Source organism: Nothobranchius furzeri, unplaced genomic scaffold, assembly GCF_043380555.1.
Source record: "Nothobranchius furzeri strain GRZ-AD unplaced genomic scaffold, NfurGRZ-RIMD1 Scf039, whole genome shotgun sequence".
In the NCBI taxonomy this organism is placed as follows: Eukaryota; Metazoa; Chordata; class Actinopteri; order Cyprinodontiformes; family Nothobranchiidae; genus Nothobranchius; species Nothobranchius furzeri.
In genome coordinates this window covers 102,853-111,423 of record NW_027223056.1, presented here as the reverse complement: position 1 = coordinate 111,423, position 8,571 = coordinate 102,853, and positions in this window count along the sequence as shown.

Sequence of the window (8,571 nt, the reverse complement as noted above, 5' to 3'; positions counted from 1 at the left end):
TTGCCACATGTCAACACTGGGTCTGACTGAGCGCCTCCAGGAGAGAGGCCCAAGCAAGACGCGCCCCGAGGAGCGTCTTGCCACATGTCAGCACTGGGTCTGACTGAGCGCCTCCAGGAGAGAGGCCCCAGCAAGACGCGCCCCGAGGAGCGTCTTGCCTTATGTCAGCACGCGGTCTGACTGAGCGCCTCCTGGAGAGAGGCCCAAGCAAGACGCGCCCCGAGGAGCGTCTTGCCACATGTCAACAATGGGTCTGACTGAGGGCCTCCAGGAGAGAGGCCCAAGCAAGATGCGCCTGGAGGAGCGTCTTGCCACATGTCAACACTGGGTCTGACAGAGGGCCTCCAGGAGAGAGGCCCAAGCAAGACGCGCCCCGAGGAGCGTCTTGCCACATGTCACCTCTGGTTCTGACTGAGCGCCTCCAGGAGAGAGGCCCAAGCAAGACGCGCCCCGAGGAGCGTCAGGCCACATGTCACTACTCAGTCTGACTGAGCGCCTCCAGGAGAGAGGCCCAAGCAAGACGCGCCCCGAGGAGCGTCTTGCCACATGTCACCTCTGGTTCTGACTGAGCGCCTCCAGGAGAGAGGCCCAAGCAAGACGTGCCCCGAGGACCGTCTTGTCACATGTCAACACTGGGTCTTTCTGAGCGCCTCCAGGAGAGAAGCCCAAGCAAGGCGCGCCCCGAGGAGCGTCTTGCCACATGTCAGCACTCGGTCTGACTGAGCGCCTCCAGGAGAGAGGCCCAAGCAAGACGCGCCCCGAGGAGCGTCTTGCGACATGTCAACAATGGGTCTGACTGAGGGCCTCCAGGAGAGAAGCCCAAGCAACACGCGGCCCGAGGAGCGTCTTGCCACATGTCAGCACTCGGTCTGACTGAGCGCCTCCAGGAGAGAGGCCAAAGCAAGACGCGCCCCGAGGAGTGTCTTGACACATGTCAACACTGGGTCTGACAGAGGGCCTCCATGAGAGAGGCCCAAGCAAGACGCGCCCCGAGGAGTGTCTTGCCACATGTCACCACTGGGTCTGACTGAGCGCCTCCAGGAGAGAGGCCCAAGCAAGACGCGCCCCGAGGAGCGTCTTGCCACGTGTCAACACTGGGTCTGACTTAGCGCCTCCATGAGAGAGGCCCAAGCAAGACGCGCCCCGAGGAGCGTCTTGCCACATGTCACCTCTGGTTCTGACTGAGCGCCTCCAGGAGAGAGGCCCAAGCAAGACGCGCCCCGAGGAGCGTCAGGCCACATGTCACTACTCAGTCTGACTGAGCGCCTCCAGGAGAGAGGCCCAAGCAAGACGCGCCCCGAGGAGCGTCTTGCCACATGTCACCTCTGGTTCTGACTGAGCGCCTCCAGGAGAGAGGCCCAAGCAAGACGTGCCCCGAGGACCGTCTTGTCACATGTCAACACTGGGTCTTTCTGAGCGCCTCCAGGAGAGAAGCCCAAGCAAGGCGCGCCCCGAGGAGCGTCTTGCCACATGTCAGCACTCGGTCTGACTGAGCGCCTCCAGGAGAGAGGCCCAAGCAAGACGCGCCCCGAGGAGCGTCTTGCGACATGTCAACAATGGGTCTGACTGAGGGCCTCCAGGAGAGAAGCCCAAGCAACACGCGGCCCGAGGAGCGTCTTGCCACATGTCAGCACTCGGTCTGACTGAGCGCCTCCAGGAGAGAGGCCAAAGCAAGACGCGCCCCGAGGAGTGTCTTGACACATGTCAACACTGGGTCTGACAGAGGGCCTCCATGAGAGAGGCCCAAGCAAGACGCGCCCCGAGGAGTGTCTTGCCACATGTCACCACTGGGTCTGACTGAGCGCCTCCAGGAGAGAGGCCCAAGCAAGACGCGCCCCGAGGAGCGTCTTGCCACGTGTCAACACTGGGTCTGACCGAGCGCCTCCAGGAGAGAGGGCCAAGCAAGACGCGCCCCGAGGAGCGTCTTGCCACATGTCAACACTGGGTCTGACTGAGCGCCTCCAGGAGAGAGGCCCAAGCAAGACGCGCCCTGAGGAGCGTCTTGCCACATGTCAGCACTGGGTCTGACTGAGCGCCTCCAGGAGAGAGGCCCCAGCAAGACGCGCCCCGAGGAGCGTCTTGCCTTATATCAGCACTCGGTCTGACTGAGCGCCTCCAGGAGAGAGGCCCAAGCAAGACGCGCCCCGAGGAGCGTCTTGCCACATGTCAACAATGGGTCTGACTGAGGGCCTCCAGGAGAGAGGCCCAAGCAAGATGCGCCTCGAGGAGCGTCTTGCCACGTGTCACTACTCGGTCTAACTGAGCGCGTCCAGGAGAGAGGTCCAAGCAAGACGCGCCCCGAGGAGCGTCTTGCCAAATGTCACTACTCGGTCTGACTGAGCGCCTCGGGGAGGGAGGTCCAAGCAAGACGCGCCCCGAGGAGCGTCTTGCCACATGTCACTACTCGGTCTGACTGAGCGCCTCCAGGAGAGAGGCCCAAGCAAGACGTGCCCCGAGGAGCGTCTTGCCACATGTCAACAATGGGTCTGACTGAGGGCCTCCAGGAGAGAAGCCCAAGCAAGACGCGCCCAGAGGAGCGTCTTGCCACATGTCAACACTGGGTCTGACTGAGCGCCTCCAGGAGAGAGGCCCAAGCAAGACACTCCCCGAGGAGCGTCTTGACACATGTCAACACTGGGTCGGACTGAGGGCCTCCATGAGAGAAGCCCAAGCAAGACGCGCCCCGTGGAGAGTCTTGCCACATGTCAACACTCGGTCTGACAGAGGGCATTCAGGAGAGAGGGCCAAGCAATACGCTCCCCGGGGAGCGTCTTGCCACATGTCACCACTGGGTCTGAATGAGCGCCTCCAGGAGAGAGGCCCAACCAAGACGCGCCCCGAGGAGTGTCTTGCCACATGCCAACACTGGGTCTGACTGAGCGACTCCAGGAGAGAGGCCCAAGCAAGACGCGCCCCGAGGAGCGTCTTGCCACATGTCAACACTGGGTCTGACTGAGCGCCTCCAGGAGAGAGGCCCAAGCAAGACACGCCCCGAGGAGCATCTTGACACATGTCAACACTGGGTCTGACTGAGGGCCTCCATGAGAGAAGCCCAAGCAAGAGGCGCCCCGAGGAGAGTCTTGCCACATGTCAACACTGGGTCTGACAGAGGGCATCCAGGAGAGAGGCCCAAGCAATACGCGCCCCGAGGAGCGTCTTGCCACATGTCAACAATGGGTCTTACTGAGCGCCTCCAGGAGAGAAGCCAAAGCAAGACGCGCCCCGAGGAGCTTCTTTCCACATGTCATCAATGGGTCTTACTGAGGGCCTCCATGAGAGAAGCCCAAGCAAGACGCGCCCCGAGGAGTGTCTTGCCACATGTCACTACTCGGTCTGACTGAGCGCCTCCAGGAGAGAGGCCCAAGCAAGACGCGCCCCGAGGAGCGTCTTGCCAAATGTCACTACTCGGTCTGACTGAGCGCCTCCAGGAGGGAGGTCCAAATAAGACGCGCCCCGAGGAGCGTCTTGCCACATGTCACTACTCGGTCTGACTGAGCGCCTGCAGGAGAGAGGCCCAAGCAAGACGTGCCCTGAGGAGCGTCTTGCCACATGTCAACATTGGGTCTGACTGAGGGCCTCCAGGAGAGAAGCCCAAGCAAGACGCGCCCAGAGGAGCGTCTTGCCACATGTCAACACTGGGTCTGACTGAGCGCCTCCAGGAGAGAGGCCCAAGCAAGACACGCCCCGAGGAGCGTCTTGACACATGTCAACACTGGGTCGGACTGAGGGCCTCCATGAGAGAAGCCCAAGCAAGAAGCGCCCCGTGGAGAGTCTTGCCACATGTCAACACTCGGTCTGACAGAGGGCATTCAGGAGAGAGGCCCAAGCAATACGCGCCCCGGGGAGCGTCTTGCCACATGTCACCACTGGGTCTGAATGAGCGCCTCCAGGAGAGAGGCCCAACCAAGTCGCGCCCCGAGGAGTGTCTTGCCACATGCCAACACTGGGTCTGACTGAGCGACTCCAGGAGAGAGGCCCAAGCAAGACGCGCCCCGAGGAGCATCTTGCCACATGTCAACACTGGATCAGACTGAGCGCCTCCAGGAGAGAGGCCCAAGCAAGACACGCCCCGAGGAGCATCTTGACACATGTCAACTCTGGGTCTGACTGAGGGCCTCCATGAGAGAATCCCAAGCAAGACGCGCCCCGAGGAGAGTCTTGCCACATGTCAACACTGGGTCTGACAGAGGGCATCCAGGAAAGAGGCCCAAGCAATACGCGCCCCGAGGAGCGTCTTGCCACATGTCAACAATGGGTCTGATTGAGCGCCTCCAGGAGAGAGGCCCAAGCAAGACGCGCCCCGAGGAGCGTCTTGCCACGTGTCAACACTGGGTCTGATTTAGCGCCTCCAGGAGAGAGGCCCAAGCAAGATGCGCCCCGAGGAGCGTCTTGCCACGTGTCACTACTCGGTCTAACTGAGCGCGTCCAGGAGAGAGGTCCAAGCAAGACGCGCCCCGAGGAGCGTCTTGCCAAATGTCACTACTCGGTCTGACTGAGCGCCTCCAGGAGGGAGGTCCAAGCAAGACGCGCCCCGAGGAGCGTCTTGCCACATGTCACTACTCGGTCTGACTGAGCGCCTCCAGGAGAGAGGCCCAAGCAAGACGCGCCCCGAGGAGCGTCTTGCCAAATGTCACTACTCGGTCTGACTGAGCGCCTCCAGGAGGGAGGTCCAAGCAAGACGCGCCCCGAGGAGCGTCTTGCCACATGTCACTACTCGGACTGACTGAGCGCCTCCAGGAGAGAGGCCCAAGCAAGACGTGCCCCGAGGAGCGTCTTGCCACATGTCAACAATGGGTCTGACTGAGGGCCTCCAGGAGAGAAGCCCAAGCAAGACGCGCCCAGAGGAGAGTCTTGCCACATGTGAACACTCGGTCTGACAGAGGGCATTCAGGAGAGAGGCCCAAGCAATATGCGCCCCGAGGAGCGTCTTGCCACATGTCACCACTGGGTCTGAATGAGCGCCTCCAGGAGAGAGGCCCAACCAAGACGCGCCCCGAGGACTGTCTTGCCACATGCCAACACTGGGTCTGACTGAGCGCCTCCAGGAGAGAGGCCCAAGCAAGACGCGCCCCGAGGAGCGTCTTGCCACGTGTCAACACTGGGTCTGACTGAGCGCCTCCAGGAGAGAGGCCCAAGCAAGACGCGCCTCGAGGAGCGTCTTTCCACGTGTCACCACTGGGTCTGACTGAGCGCCTCCAGGAGAGAGGCCCAAGCAAGACGCGCCCCGAGGAGCGTCTTGCCACATGTCAACACTGGGTCTGACTGAGCGCCTCCAGGAGAGAGGCCCAAGCAAGACGCGCCCCGAGGAGCGTCTTGCCACATGTCAGCACTGGGTCTGACTGAGCGCCTCCAGGAGAGAGGCCCCAGCAAGACGCGCCCCGAGGAGCGTCTTGCCTTATGTCAGCACTCGGTCTGACTGAGCGCCTCCAGGAGAGAGGCCCAAGCAAGACCCGCCCCGAGGAGCGTCTTGCTACATGTCAACACTGGGTCTGACAGAGGGCCTCCAGGAGAGAGGCCCAAGCAAGACGCGGTCCGAGGAGCGTCTTGCCACATGTCACCTCTGGTTCTGACTGAGCGCCTCCAGGAGAGAGGCCCAAGCAAGACGCGCCCCGAGGAGCGTCTTGTCACATGTCAACACTGGGTCTGTCTGAGCGCCTCCAGGAGAGAAGCCCAAGCAAGACGCGCCCCGAGGAGCGTCTTGCCACATGTCAACAATGGGTCTGACTGAGGGCCTCCAGGAGAGAAGCCCAAGCAAGACGCGCCCCGAGGAGCGTCTTGACACATGTCAACACTGGGTCTGACAGAGGGCCTCCAGGAGAGAGGCCCAAGCAAGACGCGCCCCGAGGAGTGTCTTGCCACATGTCACCACTGGGTCTGACTGAGCGCCTCCAGGAGAGAGGCCCAAGCAAGACGCACCCCGAGGAGCGTCAGGCCACATGTCACTACTCAGTCTGACTGAGCGCCTCCAGGAGAGAGGCCCAAGCAAGACGCGCCCCGAGGAGCATCTTGCCACATGTCACCTCTGGTTCTGACTGAGCGCCTCCAGGAGAGAGGCCCAAGCAAGACGTGCCCCGAGGACCGTCTTGTCACATGTCAACACTGGGTCTTTCTGAGCGCCTCCAGGAGAGAAGCCCAAGCAAGGCACGCCCCGAGGAGCGTCTTGCCACATGTCAGCACTCGGTCTGACTGAGCGCCTCCAGGAGAGAGGCCCAAGCAAGACGCGCCCCGAGGAGCGTCTTGCCACATGTCAACAATGGGTCTGACTGAGGGCCTCCAGGAGAGAAGCCCAAGCAACACGCGGCCCGAGGAGCGTCTTGCCACATGTCAGCACTCGGTCTGACTGAGCGCCTCCAGGAGAGAGGCCAAAGCAAGACGCGCCCCGAGGAGAGTCTTGACACATGTCAACACTGGGTCTGACAGAGGGCCTCCATGAGAGAGGCCCAAGCAAGATGCGCCCCGAGGAGTGTCTTGCCACATGTTACACTGGGTCTGACAGAGGGCCTCCAGGAGAGAGGCCCAAGCAAGACGCGCCCCGAGAAGTGTCTTGCCACATGTCACCACTTGGTCTGACTGAGCGCCTCCAGGAGAGAGGCCCAGGCAACACGCGCACCGAGGAGCGTCAGGCCACATGACACCACTTGGTCTGACTGAGCGCCTCCAGGAGAGAGGCCCAAGCAAGACGCGCCCCGAGGAGCGTCTTGCCACATGTCAACACTGGGTCTGACCGAGCGCCTCCAGGAGAGAGGGCCAAGCAAGACGCGCCCCGAAGAGCGTCTTGCCACATGTCAACACTGGGTCTGACTGAGCGCCTCCAGGAGAGAGGCCCAAGCAAGACGCGCCCCGAGGAGCGTCTTGCCACATGTCAGCACTGGGTCTGACTGAGCGCCTCCAGGAGAGAGGCCCCAGCAAGACGCGCCCCGAGGAGCGTCTTGCCTTATGTCAGCACGCGGTCTGACTGAGCGCCTCCTGGAGAGAGGCCCAAGCAAGACGCGCCCCGAGGAGCGTCTTGCCACATGTCAACAATGGGTCTGACTGAGGGCCTCCAGGAGAGAGGCCCAAGCAAGATGCGCCTGGAGGAGCGTCTTGCCACATGTCAACACTGGGTCTGACAGAGGGCCTCCAGGAGAGAGGCCCAAGCAAGACGCGCCCCGAGGAGCGTCTTGCCACATGTCACCTCTGGTTCTGACTGAGCGCCTCCAGGAGAGAGGCCCAAGCAAGACGCGCCCCGAGGAGCGTCTTGCCACATGTCACCTCTGGTTCTGACTGAGCGCCTCCAGGAGAGAGGCCCAAGCAAGACGTGCCCCGAGGACCGTCTTGTCACATGTCAACACTGGGTCTTTCTGAGCGCCTCCAGGAGAGAAGCCCAAGCAAGGCGCGCCCCGAGGAGCGTCTTGCCACATGTCAGCACTCGGTCTGACTGAGCGCCTCCAGGAGAGAGGCCCAAGCAAGACGCGCCCCGAGGAGCGTCTTGCGACATGTCAACAATGGGTCTGACTGAGGGCCTCCAGGAGAGAAGCCCAAGCAACACGCGGCCCGAGGAGCGTCTTGCCACATGTCAGCACTCGGTCTGACTGAGCGCCTCCAGGAGAGAGGCCAAAGCAAGACGCGCCCCGAGGAGTGTCTTGACACATGTCAACACTGGGTCTGACAGAGGGCCTCCATGAGAGAGGCCCAAGCAAGACGCGCCCCGAGGAGTGTCTTGCCACATGTCACCACTGGGTCTGACTGAGCGCCTCCAGGAGAGAGGCCCAAGCAAGACGCGCCCCGAGGAGCGTCTTGCCACGTGTCAACACTGGGTCTGACTTAGCGCCTCCATGAGAGAGGCCCAAGCAAGACGCGCCCCGAGGAGCGTCTTGCCACATGTCACCTCTGGTTCTGACTGAGCGCCTCCAGGAGAGAGGCCCAAGCAAGACGCGCCCCGAGGAGCGTCAGGCCACATGTCACTACTCAGTCTGACTGAGCGCCTCCAGGAGAGAGGCCCAAGCAAGACGCGCCCCGAGGAGCGTCTTGCCACATGTCACCTCTGGTTCTGACTGAGCGCCTCCAGGAGAGAGGCCCAAGCAAGACGTGCCCCGAGGACCGTCTTGTCACATGTCAACACTGGGTCTTTCTGAGCGCCTCCAGGAGAGAAGCCCAAGCAAGGCGCGCCCCGAGGAGCGTCTTGCCACATGTCAGCACTCGGTCTGACTGAGCGCCTCCAGGAGAGAGGCCCAAGCAAGACGCGCCCCGAGGAGCGTCTTGCGACATGTCAACAATGGGTCTGACTGAGGGCCTCCAGGAGAGAAGCCCAAGCAACACGCGGCCCGAGGAGCGTCTTGCCACATGTCAGCACTCGGTCTGACTGAGCGCCTCCAGGAGAGAGGCCAAAGCAAGACGCGCCCCGAGGAGTGTCTTGACACATGTCAACACTGGGTCTGACAGAGGGCCTCCATGAGAGAGGCCCAAGCAAGATGCGCCCCGAGGAGCGTCTTGCCACGTGTCACTACTCGGTCTAACTGAGCGCGTCCAGGAGAGAGGTCCAAGCAAGACGCGCCCCGAGGAGTGTCTTGCCACATGTCACTACTCGGTCTG